The following is a 19,596-nucleotide window of genomic DNA, read 5'->3' on the forward strand; positions in this document are numbered from 1 at the left end:
GCAATCAATTGATAAACATAATATTTTACCTTTTGAGATTCTCAAAATAAATAATACATATATATGCGTGTAAAATATCAAATATATATTTAGGAGGATATACCAGAAAAATCATTATAGCCTTATCCCCCTCTGGGTAAGGTGCCCAGGAGTAACAATACAAGAGGAATGGTTTAAACTACATGAATGTTTAACTTTTCACTTAAATACTAAGTAGTTGAAAGATTTAGTAAACAATAAACAAACAGTGGTCTTAACTTCATTCTTTTTAGCCATTGAAATCTCTTCTGTTTGAAAGCCAATTGGTAGAGCTCAGTTAGCATGTCCACCATGTCCTCATCAACCCCTCCTCTGATGCACTTCCAAAGATACACACGATCCATCTGAAAGGGAAAAGAGCGCACAGACAGAAGTTTGTCTTCATTTGGCTGGGTCTGCCGCAGAGACCGTGAGAGCAGAGGCCGCACAGTGCTGTGTTTGGTAACAGTGCCTCGCTCGGCTGCTGGAGGGGAGGCTCTGTCCACCATGTTAATCCTGGTGCTCTGGAGGACGGCTTCCTTTGGCATCAGCTCCTGACTCGGTTTCTCCAGGTGTCAGGACACAAGTTTCTGCTCCAGTCAGTCACCAGGGTTATACATCCTTACCCCCAGGACTGCTTCTCCATGCCTTGCTTTCCTGTGGTCTTGAACCAATGTTTTTCATCTCATCACCTCTGAATTGGGTCCTTTGGCCAATAGTAGAAACCATGTGTTTCCCAAGTGGCCTCCTTGACCTCAGAACTATTAATATTCACTAAATCATTTCTCCTGAGTTGTGTAAATGGCTTCTGACATAGTTCCACTTCTAGATGCCATTTCTGAGTTACCATGAACTGCAACAGTCTGCCCAATCCTTCCCTGCCAGTATTTGAAGCTCATTTATTAATATAAGCTGCTGACTAAAAGATACATTATTTTTGTTATCATTTTATTAAACATATTAATGCTTATTTAGGACTGTGAATTCCTAAGAGATGGGTTTGTTGTAAGATTTTTTTCGTATGAATAGAATTTTGAATCATTTACACAGTGCATATTTTCCTAATATGTCCTTTTTGATGACATGGATAGGAGAAAATATTAATACTACTCTATTCTTAGTGACCACAGATAAAATAGAATATTATAACCAGTCATGTCATTCCTGGATTACATTCCTGGGGTTTCTGTTTATAAAGCAACATGTATTTCCCTGTGACATGTATATTTACAAGAAAAGCTCTTCTTTTTAAGTAGCAGGACCTGAATCAGGCAACTGCACCTTCATGCATATTTCCAGTTCTCTGTGCTTCCCTCCAAGTCTGCCTCATGTAAAACCCTCTGTTTACGCCAGCATATAGGCCAGTGTTCCTTTCATAAATGTCCTTGGGGAGGAACCTTTGGGTACTACAGAAAACTATACTTTAGAAAAGATCCAAGTGTCCGGACACTAGTTCCGAAGTAACTGTGAGCATGAGAAGAAACAGAAATAATTCAGGAAAAATCAGATTTGATCTGCATTCTGCAAATGGAAGTATTTTTTAAAATTTGAACTCCATCTCTTAGTTTTCTATTCCTTAAAGTCCTAGTTAATTATTAAAATCAAGTTGCTTGTCTTTCCTTCAGTTTTGCTTCGTTGTTATACTCCACCAATGAGGGAAATCATTTGGTATTTGTCTTTCTCCACCTGGCTTATTTCACTGAGCATAATATGCTGTAGCTCCATCCATGTTGTTTCAAATGGTAAAATTTGTTTTCTTCTTATGGCTGAATAATACTCCATTGTGTAGATGTACCACATCTTTATCCATTCACCTACTTGATGGACACTTAGGTTGCTTCCATTTCTTGCCTATTGTAAATAGTGCTGTGATAAACATAGGGGTGCATATGTCTTTTTCAAACTGGGCTCCTGCATTCTTAGGGTCAATTCCTAGGAGTGGAATTGCTGGGTCAAATGTTAGTTTATAGGAATACCACAGATTTCTGTGTATTAATTTTGTATCCTGCCACTTTGCTGAATTCAGATATTAGATCTAGTCATTTTGGAGTGGATCCTTTAGGGTTTTTTTATGTACAATATCATGTCATCTGCAAACAGGGACAGTTTAACTTCTTCCTTGCCAATGTGGATGCCTTTTATTTCTTGGTGTTGTCTGGTTGCCGTGGCTAGGACCTCTCCAGTAATATGTTGAATAGAAGTGGGGAGAGTGGGCATTCTTGTCTTGTTCCTGATTTTAAAGGAAAAACTTTCAACTTCTTGCTGTTAAGTGTAATGTTGGCTGTGGGTTTGTCATATATGGCCTCTATACCCATTTTGTTGAGAGTTTTTATCATGAGTGGATGTTCAATTTTGTCAAATGCTTTTTCAGCATCTATGGAAATGATCGTGTGGTTTTTGTCCTTTTTGTTGATGTGGTGGATGATGTGAATGGATTTTCGAATATTGTACCATCCTTGCATCCCTGGAATAAATCCTACTTGATCATGATGGTAATCTTTTCGATGTATTTTTGCATCTATGTTCATCAGGGATATTGGTCTGTAATTTTCTTTTTTTGCCTGGTTTTGGTATTAAGAGAGATGCTGGTTTCATGGAATGAGTTTGGAAATATTCCCTCCTTTTCTATTTTTTGTAAAACTTTAAGGAGAATGGCTATTATGTCTTCACTAAATATCTGATAAAATTCAGTGGTGAATCCATCCGTTCCTGGGAAATTGTTCTTGGGTAGTTTTTTTGGTTACTGATTCAATTTCATTGATGGTAATTGGTCTGTTTAGATTTTCTGTTTCTTCCTGTGTCTGTCTTTGAAGGTTGTATTTGTCTAGGAAGTTATCCATTTCTTCTATGTTTTTCAGCTTGTTAGCATATAGATTTTCATAGTATTCTCAAATAATTCTTTGTATTTCTGTGGTGTCCATTGTGATTTTTCCTTTCTCATTTCTGATTCTGTTTATGTGTGTAGATTCTCTTTTTCTCCTAATAAGTCTGACTAGGGTTTTATCTATTTTGTTTATTTTCTCAAAGAACCAGGTCTTGGTTTCATTGATTTTTTTCTATTGTTTTATTCTGAGTTTTATTCATTTCTTCTCTGATCTTTATTATGTCCCTCCTTCTGCTGACTTTGGGCCTCATTTGTTCTTTTTCCACTTTAGACTATTCATTTGGGATTGTTCTTCCTTCTTTAAATAGGCCTGGATTGCTGTATACTTCCCTCTTAGAACTGCCTTTGCTGGGTCCCACGTAAGTTGGAGCTTTGTGCTGTTGTTGTCATTTGTCTCCATATATTGCTTGATATCTGTTATAATTTGGTCATTGATCCATTGATTATTTAGGAGCATGTTGTTAAGCCTCCATGTGTTTGTGAGCCTTTTTGTTTTCTTTGTACAATTTATTTCTAGTTTTATGTGATCTGAGAAGTTGCTTGGTACAATTTCAATCTTTTTTAATTTACCAAGGCTCTTTTTGTGGCCTAGTATGTGGTCTATTCTGGAAAATATTCCATGTGCACTTGAGAAGAATGTGTATCCTGCTGATTTTGGGTGGAGAGTTCTGTAGATGTCTGTTAGGTCCATCTGTTCTAGTGTGTTGTTCAGTGCCTCTGTGTCCTTACTTATTTTCTGTCTGGTTGATTGTGTCCTTTGGAGTGAGTGGTATGTTGACGTCTCCTAAAAGGAATGCATTACATTCTATTTACTCTTTTAATTCTGTTAGTATTTGTTTCACACATGTAGGTGCTGCTGTGTTGGGTGCATAGATATTTATAATTGTTATATCTTCTTGTTGGACTTACCCTTTTATCATTATGTAATGTCCTTCTTTATATCTTGTTACTTTCTTTGTTTGGAAGTCTATTTTGTCTGATAGAAGTTCTGCAACACCTGCTTTTTTCTCCTTGTTTGCATGAAATATCTTTTTCCATCCCTTCGCTTTTAGTCTGTGTATGTCTTTGCGTTTGAAGTGAGGCAGCATATAGTTGGATCTTGTTTTTTTATCCATTCAGTGACTCTGTCTTTTGATTGGTGCATTCAGACCATTTACATTTAGGGTGATTATTGAAAGGTATGTACTTATTTCCATTGCCGGCTTTAGATTTGTTCTTACCATAGGTTCAAGGGTAACTTCCTTACTAAGAGTCTAACTTCACTCACTTAGTATGCTATTACAAACACAATCTAAAGGGTTTTTTTCCCCCTCCTTTTCTTCCTCCTCCATTCTTTATATGTTAGGTATCATATTCTGTACTCATTGTCTATCCCTTTTTATTACCTCTGGTGACAGCTATTAACCTTCGGAACACTTCCATTTATAGCAGTCCCTCCAAAATACACTGTAGAGATGGTTTGTGGGAGCTAAATTCTCTCAGCTTTTGCTTATCTGGAAATTGTTTAATCCCTCCTTCAAATTTAAATGATAATCTTGCTGGATAAAGTATTCTTGGTTCGAGGCCCTCCTGCTTCATTGCATTAAATGTATCATGCCACTCCCTTCTGGTCTGTAAGGTTTCTGCTGAGAAGTCTGATGATAGCCTGATAGGTTTTCCTTTGCATGTGATCTTATTTCTCTCTCTGGCTGCTTTTAATAGTCTGTCCTTATCCTTGATATTTGCCTTCTTAATTATATGTCTTGGTGTCGTCCTCCTTGGGTCCCTTGTGTTGGGAGATCTGTGGATCTCCATGGCCTAAAGACTATCTCCTTCCCCAGATTGGGGAATTTTTCAGCAATTACCTCCTCAAAGACATTTTCTATCTCTTTTTCTGTATCTTCATCTTCTGGTACCCCTATAATGTGAATATTGTTCCATTTGGATTGGTCACACAGTTCTCTTAATATTCTTTCACTCTTAGAGATCCTTTTACTCTCTGTGCCTCAGTTTCTTTGTATTCCTCTTCCATAATTTCTGCTTCATTTATCTTCTCCTCCACCATATCTAATCTGCTTTTTATACCCTCCATCGTGTTCTTCAATGATTGGATCTCTGTCCTAAATTCATTCCTGATATCTTGAATATTTTTATGTACCTCCATAAGTATGTTAATGATTTTTATTTTGAAATCTCTTTCAGGAAGATTCATGAGGTCGAGTTCATTTGAATCTTTCTCAGGTGTATTCATAATTTTGCTTTGAACCAGGTTCCTTTGGTGTTTCATAATTTGTGGTGCCCTCTAGTGCCCAGAAGCTGTACTCTCTCGAGCTGCTCAGCCCCTGGAGCAATGTCGGGGTTTGCAGGAGAGTGGTGTTGGTGCTTGGGGGGAGGAAAGAGCTGTTTCCTGCTTTCCGGCTGTTACGCCTATCTCTGCTGCCAGAACCAGTGGGCCGAGCACACAGGTGTAAGCCTCTATGCTTTGTGTTTGTAGCTGCCATAGGCAGGGCTTCCCTCTGGTTAGCCTGACACCAGGGCAAGTATTGCCAGTTTGTGAGCCTGAGCCAGGTACACACTAGCCTGAGGAAGACGCAGCAGGCTGCGTATCACAGTGGGGGGCCTTGGAGCTGTGTAGCCAGCCAGGGGGATGGAGCGCCTGAAGGTCATTTAAGGTCCCAACCTGCTTGGCACAGTGCACCTGGACAATTTTGTCCACATGTCCTTTCTCCTGAGCAGTAAGCTCTGTGCAATCCTTGCCCCTTTAGCAGCCCTCTTTCTTTTAGGAAGTCTCTCAGACTGCCCACCCCGATCAGCCAGATATGAATACTTATTTTCCACAAGCAGCTGGAATCTCTGTCTCTCCAGGTGTTCTGCCTTTCTTAGCTTTCCAACCCCACTAAATCTCCAAAGCAGCATGTAATGTAGGTTCATGCTCCCAGAGCAGATCCCCAGGGCTAGGTGTTCAGAAGTCCCAGGCCTCTTCTCCCTCCCCACTGTTTCTCTTCCTCCTGCCCGTGAGCTGGGGTAGGGGAAGGGCTTGGGTCCAACCAGGTCACAGTTTTGGTCCATTACCCTGCTCTGTGAGGTCTGTTGTTTTCTCCAGGTGTACGCAGTCTGATGCAGCCTTCTTTCCTGTTACTCTTTAAGGATTATTTGTATTAATTATATTTTCATATTATATGTGGTTTTAGGAGGAGGTCTCTGTCTCACCTCTCATGTCACCATCTTTAATCCAATCTCTTCATTGAGTTTTGCAAAATTATTTCTTTTGATACTTTATTCTGTTTTCCTTTCATTCTTCCTGGAGTCCAACACTCATTTCTTTCCTACTGTTAGGCACTTACTCTGATGTGTTTGAATAATGTCCATGCATGTGTATACTCTTGTAAAATATGTGTTTGAATTTATTGTGTCACACCTCTTACCTTATGTACTTAACAGTATGCTTTTAAGTTCATCTCATGAAGCTACATTCATCTCTGATTCATTCATGGTGGTACTGGCTGTGAATGCTGATGTTTTTCCCAGGATCATGCCTTGGAGGAGATGAAGAATGAAGCCAGCAGACAAGAGTATTGAGCAACTAGCAAAGCTCTTTTAATGAATGAAAAGAGAAAGCTCCTACTACGCAGGAGGGGCTCCAAGGGAGGAGGCCATTAGGGCTCTGGGGTCTGCAGTTTATATTGCCTCCTGAGAGAAGGAAGTCCACCCTGAAGTGATAACATCACAACCCACTTGATGGGCTGAAAAAGTACAGTGCTTCATTTGCACAGGGCATAAGCAATCAGCTCACATAGGGCATAACCAATCAGAGCTGAGGTCTATCTAAATATAATTTTTGAGTGGCTGAGTTTGATTGGAGCTTCTTGAAACTGACAAGGGCTCTGAAGCTTCTTGAAACTTACAAGCACCTTGAAACTTACAGGGATCCTGAACTCCATCTGCCTGCATCCCTCTATTACCTGCCTCAATAGTCCTGCATAATATTCCATTAGAATGCATATGCCAAGTTTACTTGTCTATTCCTTCCCCTTTCAAGGAACACCTATGTTGGCTCTCTACTCCACTGCCACAAACAATGCTGTGATGAGCATCTTCATTCATGTCCCTTATAGACTTGCATATTCTTTTCTGGGATATATATTCAGGAATGGAATTTCTAGGTTGTAGATGTGCTTATTTATTAATTTGTTTGGGCTGATATGGCAGGGTGTCATAGACTGGGTAGCTTAAGTGATAAATATTTATTTCTTTCAGTGCTGGAGTCTGGAAGTCCAAGATTAGGATGCCAGCATGGTTGGGTTATTGATGAGGATCCTCTTCCTACCTATAGCCTCACATGGCCTTCATTGGTGGGCGCACACACAGAGCTTGCTATGTCCTATCTATTCTTTTCATGAGGGAATTAATCCATCATAAAGCCCTATCTTTGTGGCCTAATCTAACCCTAATTACATTTCAAAAGCCCCACCTCCAGGTAGCATCACAATGGGGATTAGAGTTTCAACATACGAATTTTGGAGGGACAGAAACATTCAGTTGATAAGCAATTATTTTGCTAACTGTTGCCAGATTGCTCTCCATAATGACTGTACCAGTTTACCTTCCTAATTGAATTAGATTATTGCCTGTTTCCCTAAGCACTTGCCAGTACTCATTGTGGAAGGCAACATCTGATGATCCCCATGATCTCAGCCTCATGATGTTCACACTCTTGTGTAATCTACTTCCCTTGAATGTGGGCTGTACCTAGTGACTTGCTTGTAAGGAATAGAATCAAAAGAATCCAACAAAAGTAATGGGATGTCTTTAACATGACTAAGTTTTCTCTTGCTAGAACTCTTGTTGACAGTCTCTCTTTTCTCATTCTAATGGAAGTATATTGTGATTCTCAATGAAGAGACACACATCTCAAGGAACAGCTCCTGAGGAACTGAGCCCTCAGTGCAACAAGTCGCAGGGAATGGAATCCTACCAGCAACCACATTACTGAGCTAGGAACCGGATTCTTCCCAATTGTGACTTGAAATGGTGTAGCCTTATAAGACACTCAGAGCCAGAGGACCAGCTAAGCTGCACCCAGATTCTTGACCCATAGAAACTCTGAGATAATGGATTTTGTTGTGCAGACCACTAACTTTTGAGGTAATTTTTTACAGAACAAATTATAACTAACACATTTGTTTTATCAAACTTTTTTAAAAAATCCGGTTAAAAATGCAATCTCTTTTCACTTCTGTGATTACTAGTGATGCAGTTATTCAGGTTCTCCTATTCTTTAGTTTTTGGTTAATGTTTCTCATTCTATTGGATTTGTCCTTCATGTTGATTTCACCATTCCTTTGTATTTTTGGATATTCTTAGTAAACTTTGTAATACTTTGTTGAATATAAATCCTTGATATTTAGCCAGTTTTCTTATTCTACACATAGTTTTCCCGTGCCATTTGATATGTGGTGATACCTTTACCATATACCTTTTACTTTAGAGGGTATTATTTCATTGATGATAGCCTCCAGCATGATTTTGAATATGGAGGCAATATCAGATATATCCTAAAGGTCATGTGCCTAAGATGTTATAGTAATTAGGAGTTGGTTTTTGTTTTTTGTTGTTTGGTTTTGCTACAGGGACCTTATAATGTTAAAGAAGTTTCTTATTTTTCGTTTTTGGAAAGGGCTTTTAAAAATTCACGTCTTCTATCAAATGCCTTTGTTTTCCCCATTGTGATGATTATTTAAATGAAATATTTTCCTTTTTAATTTGGGTAGGGAATCACAAACATATTTTCCTATCTTAAATCAATCTTACATTCCTAAGACAAATCCACTTGATTATGATGTATTATTATGATATTTTATTATGTAGTTTTCTATGTATGATTATAAGGAAGATAGCCCTTTAGGTTTCATTTCATGATCTGTCCTTCCTCTGTTTTGAATTCAAGGTTATACTAGCCTTATAAAATGGGTTGGTAAGGTTTCTCTTATTTTTAATTTTCTGGTCCAATTTGTATGAGAGGTAAATTTTACAAAATGCTCAAGGAACAGAAAGTTCTATCTAAAAAGCTCTCCAGATCTTGGGCTTTATTATATGTGGGCATTTTTGGCTGGGGAGTGCACTGATTACCAGTTTTATTTCTTTACGAGTTATGGGAATTTTAATTTGAGAGAGGGATGAATTAATGAACCTATTTCTTTCAGAGTTTGCAACCTTTTAATAGATCCACGTGTCAGAGACCCAGATAAAGCTGACAGAAAGTTGTGACTTTAGATTTTAGTCAAGTAGGCTTGCTAATAGTTCACTCCTGAATTCACCATACCCCTTACCACATGGCATATTAGAATTCACCTTTCAGCTGGGAGGTGGATCAGAAGATGCTGAGCAGAACATGCCCCACTGCTTCTTACAGATTTACCAAATAAATCCGTCTCTTCCTGGGGAGAAGTGAGTGAGGTAGTAGAAAGCAGCTAATTAAAAATCAGACCACAACAAAGGAGTCTCCCAAATGATTGGGCTCTTCAGGTTTCTTCTGTAAAATTTAGTCATTTATAAGGTTTCCCCCAACAATATGCTCATTTCTTCTTGGGCTATATCATTACTTTTTAAATTGCTATAGCATTTTTCCTTTTCGTGTTTATATTATTTGAGCCTTAGCTCTTTTGATGTCTCGTTTGTGGTTTATCTTAATAATGTTTTTAAGTAATCATTTCTCAATTTTTTGTTATTCTTTGTTTTTTGGTCTATATTTCCTCATTTATGTCTCTTTCTTTCCTTCTGGTTTCTTTTGCATTTACTCTTCTGCCCTTTCTTCCAGCTTATTGAATGGAACACATAGCTTATTTCTCCTCAATACTTTTTTATTTCTGATAAATGTATTTTAAAGCAGTAAACTCACGAATTTCTGCATTAGCTACAAATCACAAATCTTCTAGTGCTAAGTAGTATTAGGAATATCTCACAATGTGTTAACTATTTCCTCCTTAATCCAAGGATTATTCACTAGTATAATTTTGGTTTCTAAGATCTTAGAGTTTTCAGCTATCCTGAAAAGGACATAATCTATAGGATGTTAACTCAAAGTTTTGTGAGGCTTTCTTTGTGAACTTGTATGTGATCAATTTTTTAGACTGTTCCTTGCATGTTAAAAATTATGTGTATTCTCCGCTTCTTGAGGGCAAATTTCTGTACACCAACTTCTTATTCTGGTGTTCAGATCCTGTATTTTTGCCTTCCTTTTTTCCCTCTCTCTTTTTATTTCTAGTTGCTTGGCATAACTGTTCATTATGCCACCCACCATACTTCTGATAAAGCCCTCACTTTGTCAGCATTCAACACCTCACCCATGGACTATCTAATAGAGCAGATGCCTGAGCCTAAAGACTTTGCGAGGTCTCCATTTGATGGCCCAAGGTAGAACCTCCCCTGTAAAACCCAGCACATCTGCAAGCATAGAAAAGGATTTAGGTCTCTGGACCCCTAGGAGGTATAGGGAAGGCCCCTTACAAATGTACTTTCTGGGAGTAGAATTGAAACATTTGAGACTAACCCTTCATTGGGAAATTTTTAATCACAGTTCATTTTGGTTTTTCACACCTTTACCTTTATTATTATGTGAGTGTTTAAAGAACAGAAAGTGCAAAGTGTTTCTATTTGAGCAGTGGACATATAACAGGAGCTCAATAAATGCATATATGAAAGCATAGCTAATTGATTCTGTAATACTTTCCTGCTGCAGCCTCAGAATCCTCTTAAACACAACATTCTAGCTAGTCTCTATAAGTGGACAAGCATCAGCAAAAAATACATAAGCTGTCTGTTTTCCTGATGCTAGATCAGTAGTCAGCAAATGATGGTCTGTGGGCCAAATTTAGCTTGGCTGCCTGACTAGGTAAAAAGAAAAAAAAGCTGTATACACATTCATGCATCTATTTTCTCTGACCAATTTTGTGCTACAAGAGCAGAACAGAGTAGTTGGGATGGAGAGCATGTGGTACACAAAGCCAAAACTTGTTACCTCTAGCTGTTTAAGAGAAAAAATATTGCCCACCCCACCCCTGGGCTAGAATCTTGACCCTTTTGAGATCAGGGTCTACATTTCATTTATCTGTATATTCCTGCAGATCACAGAATGTAGTTGATCTTAATACACTTAGAGACAGTAAGTTAAAAATAAGTACAATAAAATATTTTCAGTGAAGGCATCACTGTTGAACACTATTTAGCAGCTATATCATTCTTTCAAATAACATGCTAATTAGAATATCTACAATGTCATCACTATTTTTCCTTCAGTTGCTACTCTGATTTCTCAAAGTAAGAAAACTGTTAAAATTGAGTTGGAGAATATAGAATTCCATTACTCTTGAAGCTGGGTCTCCTGTCCCAGCTGTGACCTTGGGCCATGAAATTAGAAACTTGTTTAGGCTGTCTTTTGTGCTTTATTTTTAAGAAGGTCAGTTTCTTATTCCACAGTGAGTAAGACTTACTCATCAATGTCAATTCCATCTGTATTATAAAGCAATCAAATGGATTCTAAATGCAAATTCAAAGGAAGCCAAATGAGGCATAAAAAAGTTCTTGGACAGGTATTAGTATCACTTCTTCACAGATAAAATACAAATATCCTGCTGTATTTCTGTGTGCTCTGTTTAACAGCATTTTTCTAATGTTCCCTGCCAATAATTTGTGTCAAATTATAGCTTTTTGTTTTATAATTTTTTCAGTCATCATTCAAAACTAAGCACATAATAGGTACTCTGTAAGTGTTTGTTGCATACAGAAAAAAATTACTTTGTGACATGAGTTACTTCCTAGATGTTTTATGATAAGGTAGCTTCACAAAATAAGGGGTTTTAAAACCCAGGGTGTAATGAATTGAATGACTACAAGGAAGAAATATTTAGAAATGTTGATCTTTATACCTAACCTAATATTTACAATTAGGTCTTTCTGGAACCTGAACTAACTTTTCAGTTCCCAGAACTTCTAATATGAAATATTAATGAATGAAATATTCTTTTGCATATAGTGCCAAGTGCAAATAGTCAATATATGACTGTCAGTAATGTCATGATGGGATGATTAATATTTTTTCTATTACTGGTGAACAAAATATATGCTTCCTCCCTGGTAAAGCAATTTTAGGATATGAGAAATTTATCTTAGTAAATACAAACGTAAGACTGACAAAAATAATTTTAAATACTATTTTAAAAAACAACAATGCAGATGTTTTCCTCTAAAATCAATACTGTACTTTCACATTTTACTTTGCTACTGTTTGTATCACAAAATTAAATCATTTTCTGGTTGTGTTGATGCGCCAGATTGTCAAAGCTTTGCCCCTCTGTTACAAAACAATCCTTAGAGTGAACTGTCCTTTACTATACAGTGTAATGAGGACCAAGTGAAATTTATAGAATACATTCAGTAATACCAGGTCAGTTATTCTTGTTTTCTTTCTTTTCTTTTTTGCTGTTTAATAAGTAAAAATTGCTATTTTATAATTTAAATCACCATTTGACTGTATTTTCAAAACATCTTACTTTTACTTTATAGTAATCCTTCATTTTAAAATCTCTTTTATATGTGTTTTATATGTTGGGGCGTTTTATATTCTTGCTTGAATTCTTCTTTCTTGATGACATTACTAAAGTATATCTATATAAAATATAACACTGATTTAGGGGCCAGCAAATCAAACCACTGTCCTGGTAGGGTCAAATACAGATCATAGCTGCTTATTTTTACAAATAAAATTTTAGAGGAACATAGTCATACCCATTCATTTATAGAGTGTCAGTGGTTGCTTTTGTGCTAAAACAATAGGGACCTATATAGCCTGCAAAATCTAAAATATTTACTACCTAACCCTTTCCAGAAAATGTTTACTGACCCAATATTTTAAAGCTCAGAATGCTGCATTTCAGATAAATTCAATAACCTGCCCAAATTCACTTTATGTATGTGAGAGAGCTGAGGTTTAGCTCGAACTGCTTTGATGATACACTGTTGATGTTTTTCTTTAAATCTGCACGTAATGCTCTAGACCTAGAAAAATAGACTTAGCTATAGTTGTTAGTCAGACAAACAGTAATCTTGGCTATTTTAGAATCAATAATAAGGAAACTGCAAGTAGGGCCCAGTTGATATTAGTCTTTCTCTGTCTGACTTATTTCACTGAGCATAATACCCTCTAGCTCCATCCATGTTGTTGCAAACGGGATGATTTGTTTCTTTCTTATGGCTGAATAGTATTCCATTGTGTATATGTACCACACCTTCTTTATCCATTCATCTACTGATGGACACTTAGGTTGCTTCCATTTCTTGGCTATTATAAATAGTGCTGCAATAAACATAGGGGTACATATGTCTTTTTGAGTCTGAAAAGTTGTTTTCTTTGGGTAAATTCCTAGGAGTGAAGTTTCTGGGTCAAATAGTATTTCTATTTTTAGTTTCTTGAGGAACTTCCATATTGCTTTCCACAATGGTTGAACTAGTTTACATTCCCACCAGCAGTGTAGGAGGGTTCCCCTTTCTCCGCATCCTCACCAGCATTTGTTGTTCCTAGTATTTTTGATGTTGGCCATCCTAACTGGTGTGAGGTGATATCTCATTGTGGTTTTAATTTGCATTTCCCTGATAACTAGCGATATGGAGCATCTTTTCCTGTGCCTATTGGCCATCTGAATTTCTTCTTTGGAGAAGTGTCCGTTCATATCCTCCATCCATATTTTAATTGGCGTATTTGCTTTTTGGTTGTCGAGGAGTGTGAGTTCTTTATATATTTTGGATGTTAACCCCTTGTCAGATATGTCATATACAGATATATTCTCCCATACTATAGGATGCCTCTTTGTTCTGCTGATGGTGTCCTTTGCTGTACTGAGGCTTTTTAGCATGATGTAGTCCCATTTGTTCATCTTTGCTTTTGTTTCCCTTGCCCAGGGAGATATGTTCATGAACAAGTTGCTCATGTTTATGTCCAAGAGATTTTTGCCTCTGTTTTTTTCTAAGAGTTTTATGGTTTCATTCATGACTTACATTCAGGTCTTTGATCCATTTTGAATCTACTTTTGTATATGGGGTTAGACAATCATCCAGTTTCATTCTCTTGCATGTAGCTCTCCAGTTTTGTCAACACCAGTTGTTGAAGAGGCTGTCATTTCCCCATTGTATGTCCATGGCTCCTTTACCATATGTTAATTGACCATACATGTTTGGGTTAATATCTGAACTTTATTCTGTTCCACTGGTCTGTGGGTCGATCTGTTCTTGTGCCAGTACCAAATTGTCCTGCTTACTGTGGCTTTGTAGTAGAGCTTGAAGTTGGAAAGCGAGATCTCCTCTGCTTTATTCTTCCTTCTCAGGGTTACTTTGGCTATTCAGGGTCTTTTATGGTTCCATATGAGTTTTAGAACTATTTGTTCTAGTTCATTGAAGAATGCTATTGGTATTTTGATAGGGATTGCATTGAATCCTTGGATTGCTTTAGGCAGAATGGCCATTTTGATAATATTAATTCTTCCTATCCGTGACCATGGGATGTGTCTCCATTTATTGGTACCTTCTTTAATTTCTCTCATGAGTGTCTTATAGTTTTCAGAGTATAGGTCTTTCACTTCCTTGGTTAGGTTTATTCCTGGGTATTTTATTCTTTTTGATGCAATTGTGAGTGGAATTGTTTTCCTGATTTCTCTTTCTTCTAGTTCATCATTAGTGTATAGGAATGCAACAGATTTCTGTGTATTGATTTTATATCCTGCAACTTTGCTGAATTCAGATATTAGATCTCATAGTTTTAGAGTGGGAAAAAATTGTAAATAGTTATACGCTCAATATTGGAGCATCTAAATATACCATGCAAATGCTAACAGAGCTAAAAGGAGGAATAAACATCAATATAATAATAGTTGTCAACTTTGATACTCCACTCTCAACAATGGATAGATCATACAGACACAGAATCAATAAGGAAACTGTATTTGAACAACACTACACACCAAAGGAACTTGACATATACATATAGAACATTCTACCCAACAGCAGCAGAATATACATTCTTCTCAAATGCATAAGGAATATTCTCCAGGATGGATGACAGGACACAACACAAGTCTCAATAAATAAAGATGATCAAAATTATATCAAGTATATTTTCTGACCATAATATGAAACTAAAATTCAATTAACAGGAGTAAAGTTGAAAAATTCACAAATATGTGTAAATTAAGCACACTCCTGAAATCACAATGAAACTAAGAAGAAATCAAACAAAAAAAAATCTTGAGACAAACCAAAAAAAAGGAAACACAACATACCAAAACAGGATGGAGCAAATGCAGTTCCAAGAGGAAAGTTTACCACTATAAGCATATACATCAAGACAAAAAAATCTCTAATAAACCTAACTTTATACTTCAAGGAACTAGAAAAGAAAAATTAAGCCCAAAGTTAGCAGAAGGAAGGAAACAATAAAGAAGTGCAGAAATAAACAAAACAGAGAATAGGAAACTAGAAAATATTAACAAAAGTAAGAGTGGCTCTTTAAAAAGTTAAGCAAAACTGACAAACCTTTAGCTAGTCTAACCAAGCTAAAGAGGACTCAAAATTATGAATAAAGAGAAGACATTAAAAATGATATCACAGAAATACAAAGGATCATAAGAGACTACTATGAAAAATTACATGCCAACAAAATGGGCAACCTATGAGAAAAGGGTAAATCCCTAGAAATGTACATCCTACTATGACAGAACATAAAGAAACAGAAAATCTGACCAGAGCAATAATGAGTAAGGAGGTTGTCAGTAATCAAAACAACCCAACAAAGAACAACCCATTGTTAGCTGATTTCACCAGCAAATTCTACCATTTAAAGAATTAATTCTAATCCTTCTCTAACTCTACCAAAAAAAAAAGAAGAGGAGAGAATACTCTCAAACTCATTATATGAGGCCAGCATTACTCTGATAGCTAAGCCAGACAAGGACACTACAAGAAAAGAAACAACAGGCCAATATTCTTGATGAAGACATGCAAAAATACTCAACAAAGTAAAAGCAAACTGATTTCAAAATCACGATAAAACAATTACACAACATGATCAAATAGGATTTATCCCTGCATGTAAGGATCATTTAACATACACAAATCAGTAAGTGTCATACACCAAACTGAGTATACTCAGTTTGGTGTATGACACTTACTGATTCAACATCCTTTCATGATTGAAAACTCTCAGCAAATTGAGTATAGAAGGAATGTTCCTCAATATGACTGCCATATATGAAATGCTCACCATTAACATCACATCCAGTTGGGTAAAGGTTGAAAGATTTTCCTCTAATATCAGGAATAAGACAAGAGTACCCACTCCCATCATTCCCATCTGACACAGCACTGAAAGCCCTAGCCAGATCAAACAGGGAAGAAAAAGAAATTAAAAGTATCCAATCAGAAGGGAAGAATTAAAGTTTTCTACTTCTGGATGGAAAGATTATAGATAAAGAAAAAACCAACAAACTCCAACAAAACTCTTAGAATTAATAAATAAATTAAATAAAGTTGCAATATGCAAAATCAACATACAAAAATCAATTAGTTTCTCTACACTAATAAGTACCCAAAATAAAAGTAAAGAAAACAATCCTATATACTATATATATATAAAATACACATATATATACATAAAATACAACCCTAATAGTATCAAAAAGAATAAAATACTTAGGAATAAATTTAACCAAGGAGGTGAAAGATCTGTACACTGAAAACTAAAACACTGAAGTATGAATTGAAGGAGACAGAAAGAAAAAGAAAAATATCCTGTGTTCATGGATAATAATTAATATTGTTAAAATTTCCATACGACTCAAAGCCATGTACAAATCCAATGCAATCCTTATCAGAATTCCAATGGTATTTTTCTCAGATATGAAAAAAAGTATTTAAATTAATATGGAACTACAGAAGACCCTGAATTAGCTAAAGCAATCCTGGGTATGAATCACAGGGCTGGAAGGATCACACTTCCTGATTTCAAACTATATTACAAGGCTATATATATCAAAATAGTACAATACTGACAGAAAAGTAGACACACAGACCATTGGAGAAGAATGGGGAATCCAGAAATAAACCCACACACGTGGTCAATTACTCATCAATGAGGGAGCCAAAAAGACTCGAAAGGATAGCCTCTTTAATAACTGTTACAAAAACTGCATATTCACATGCAAAATAATAAAACTGGATTTGTATCTTACACCACTTACAAAAATTAACTCGAAATGGGCTAAAGATATAAATGTAAGACTTGAAACTTTAAAACTCCTGGAAGAACACTTGGCGGGTGCACTCTGTGACTCAGTTCTTGGCAATGACAGTTTGGCTATGACACCAAAAGTACAAGCACCAAAGCGAAAATAAACAATTGGGACTACGTAAAACTAAAAAGCTTCTGCACAGCAAAAGAAACAATCAACAGAGTGAAAAGACAACCTGCAGAATGTGAGTAGATATTTGTAAACCATGTCTCTGATAGGATGCTAATACCAAAAATATATGAAACTCACATAACTCAATAACAAAAACAAATAAATCTGATTTAAAAATGTGGACAAAGCAGTTTGAAAAAGACATATGCACTCCTATGTTTATCGCAGCACTATTTACAATACCCAAGAAATGGAAGCAGCCTAAGTGTCCATCAGTAGATGAATGGATAAAGAAGATGTGGTACATATACACAATGGAATATTATTCAGCTATAAGAAGAAAACAAATCCTACCATTTGCAACAATGTGGATGGAGCTAGAGGGTATTATGCTCAGTGAAATAAGCCAGGCGGAGAAAGATAAGTACCAAATGATTTCACTCATATGTGGAGTATAAGAACAAAGAAAAAACTGAAGGAACAAAACAGCAGCAGAATCACAGAACCCAAGAATGGACTAACAGTTACCAAAGGGAAAGGGACTGGGAAGGATGGGTGGGAAGGGAGGGATAAGGGTGTGGGGGGAAAGAAAGGGGGCATTATGATTAGCATGTATAATGGGGGCATGGGGAGGGCTGTGCAACACAGAAGACATAGTGATTCTACAGCATCTTACTATGCTGATGGACAGTGACTGTAATGGGGTTTGTGGGGGGGACTTGGTGATGGGGGAGTCTAGTAAACAATGTTCCTCATGTAATTGTAGATTAATGATACCAAAAAAATGGGCAAAGGAGCTAAATAGACATTTTCCCAAAGATAAACAAATGGCCAACCAGGTATATGAGAAGATACTCAATGTCATTAATCATCAAGGAAATGTTAGTCAAAACCACATGGGATATTATCTCATACTGGTTAGAGTGGTTATTTTCAAGAGAAAAGATAGTAATTTCTGGCGAGGAAAAGAAAAGGGAGCCCTTGTTCACTGTTGGTGGGAATGTAAACTATTAGAGCCACTATGCAAAACCGTATGGAGGTTGCTCAAAAAATTAACAATAGAGCTACCATATGATCCAGCAACCCCACTTCTGGGTATACCTCTAAAAGAAATGAAGTCACTACCCGGAAGAGATATCTGCATGCCTATATCCACTGCAGTGTGACTTACAAGAGCCAAGATATGGGAAAGTGCCCTTCAACAGAGAAATGGACAATGAACATGTGGTGTGTATGTATATGTAATAGAATAATATTCAGCCATAAAAAGGAAATCCTGTCAATTGCAGCAACATAGATGAACCTAAGGGCAATGTATTAAATGGAATGGTCAGAGAAAGACAAATACTTTATGATCTCACTTATATGTGGAATTTTAAAAAACTGAAATCATAGAACAGATAGTTGACTGGGTGATGGTGGTCAATGGGCAACAGTTTCAGCAGAAAATGCAAGTTCTGAGGATCTAACACACAGCATGGTGACTATTGCTAAATGGCCTATTGTAGCACTTGAATGCTGCTGAGAGTTGATCTTTTAAGTTCTTCCATCAAAACCACAAAAATCGTAACAATGTGAGGTGATGGATGTATTCACTACCCTTGCTGTGGTAATCATTTTGTAATATACATGTATATCAAATCATGTCATGTCCTACATGTTAAATTTACACAGTATTCTATGTCCGTTATTCCTCAAGAAAGCTGAAAAAGAAAGTCAATTATTGGTCATGGAGAAAACCAAGTCCTGCAATTGTATTTAAAGAATATTTTCCTAATATAAGTAATTCATTTATTCAGAAATATTGAAAATTTATCACATGCTGGCACAGTATTGTTTTATTGCCACTATTAAACACTTTAAACTTCGACATGATTGTCCAGTTATAAGTATTTTTTCTAAATGTTTACATTCTTCAGGAATAGGAAATTATTGGATAATTGAATATCTGAAGACCAATTTTTGAGTATTTCTACGTATCAGGTTAAGCAGCAGAAACATCCACTAAAACACTGCCGTTCTTAAAGTGTTCCTCAAGGACCTGCCTCATGAACACTGTGTATGAGAAGTGTGCTAGAAATTATCATTCTATACTAACATCATAAGACAAATGAGCTTTTGGGATAAAAAAACACTTATCCCCAAACTCTCCACCAGAATTTTAAAATTAGTCTCTTGGAGGTTTACCCAAGAACTGGAATAATCTTTGTCAATAATAAACCTAACATAGTGCTTTTGCTTGCCATTTCTTCTTTACCAGGGCTTGATTTG

General features: G+C 36.6%; 2 long non-coding RNA genes across 5 annotated transcripts in view; one reads left to right on the top strand and one right to left on the bottom strand.

Annotated features, from left to right (window-relative positions):
• The window catches only part of LOC130682941 (uncharacterized), a 68,939-nt gene that overhangs the window by 22,357 nt on the left and 26,986 nt on the right, over window positions 1-19,596 (top strand). The window lies entirely within an intron of this gene.
• LOC130682940 (uncharacterized) overlaps window positions 1-19,596 on the bottom strand; it is a 59,293-nt gene that overhangs the window by 7,467 nt on the left and 32,230 nt on the right. The window lies entirely within an intron of this gene.

Source organism: Manis pentadactyla, chromosome 3 (assembly GCF_030020395.1).
Source record: "Manis pentadactyla isolate mManPen7 chromosome 3, mManPen7.hap1, whole genome shotgun sequence".
In the NCBI taxonomy this organism is placed as follows: Eukaryota; Metazoa; Chordata; class Mammalia; order Pholidota; family Manidae; genus Manis; species Manis pentadactyla.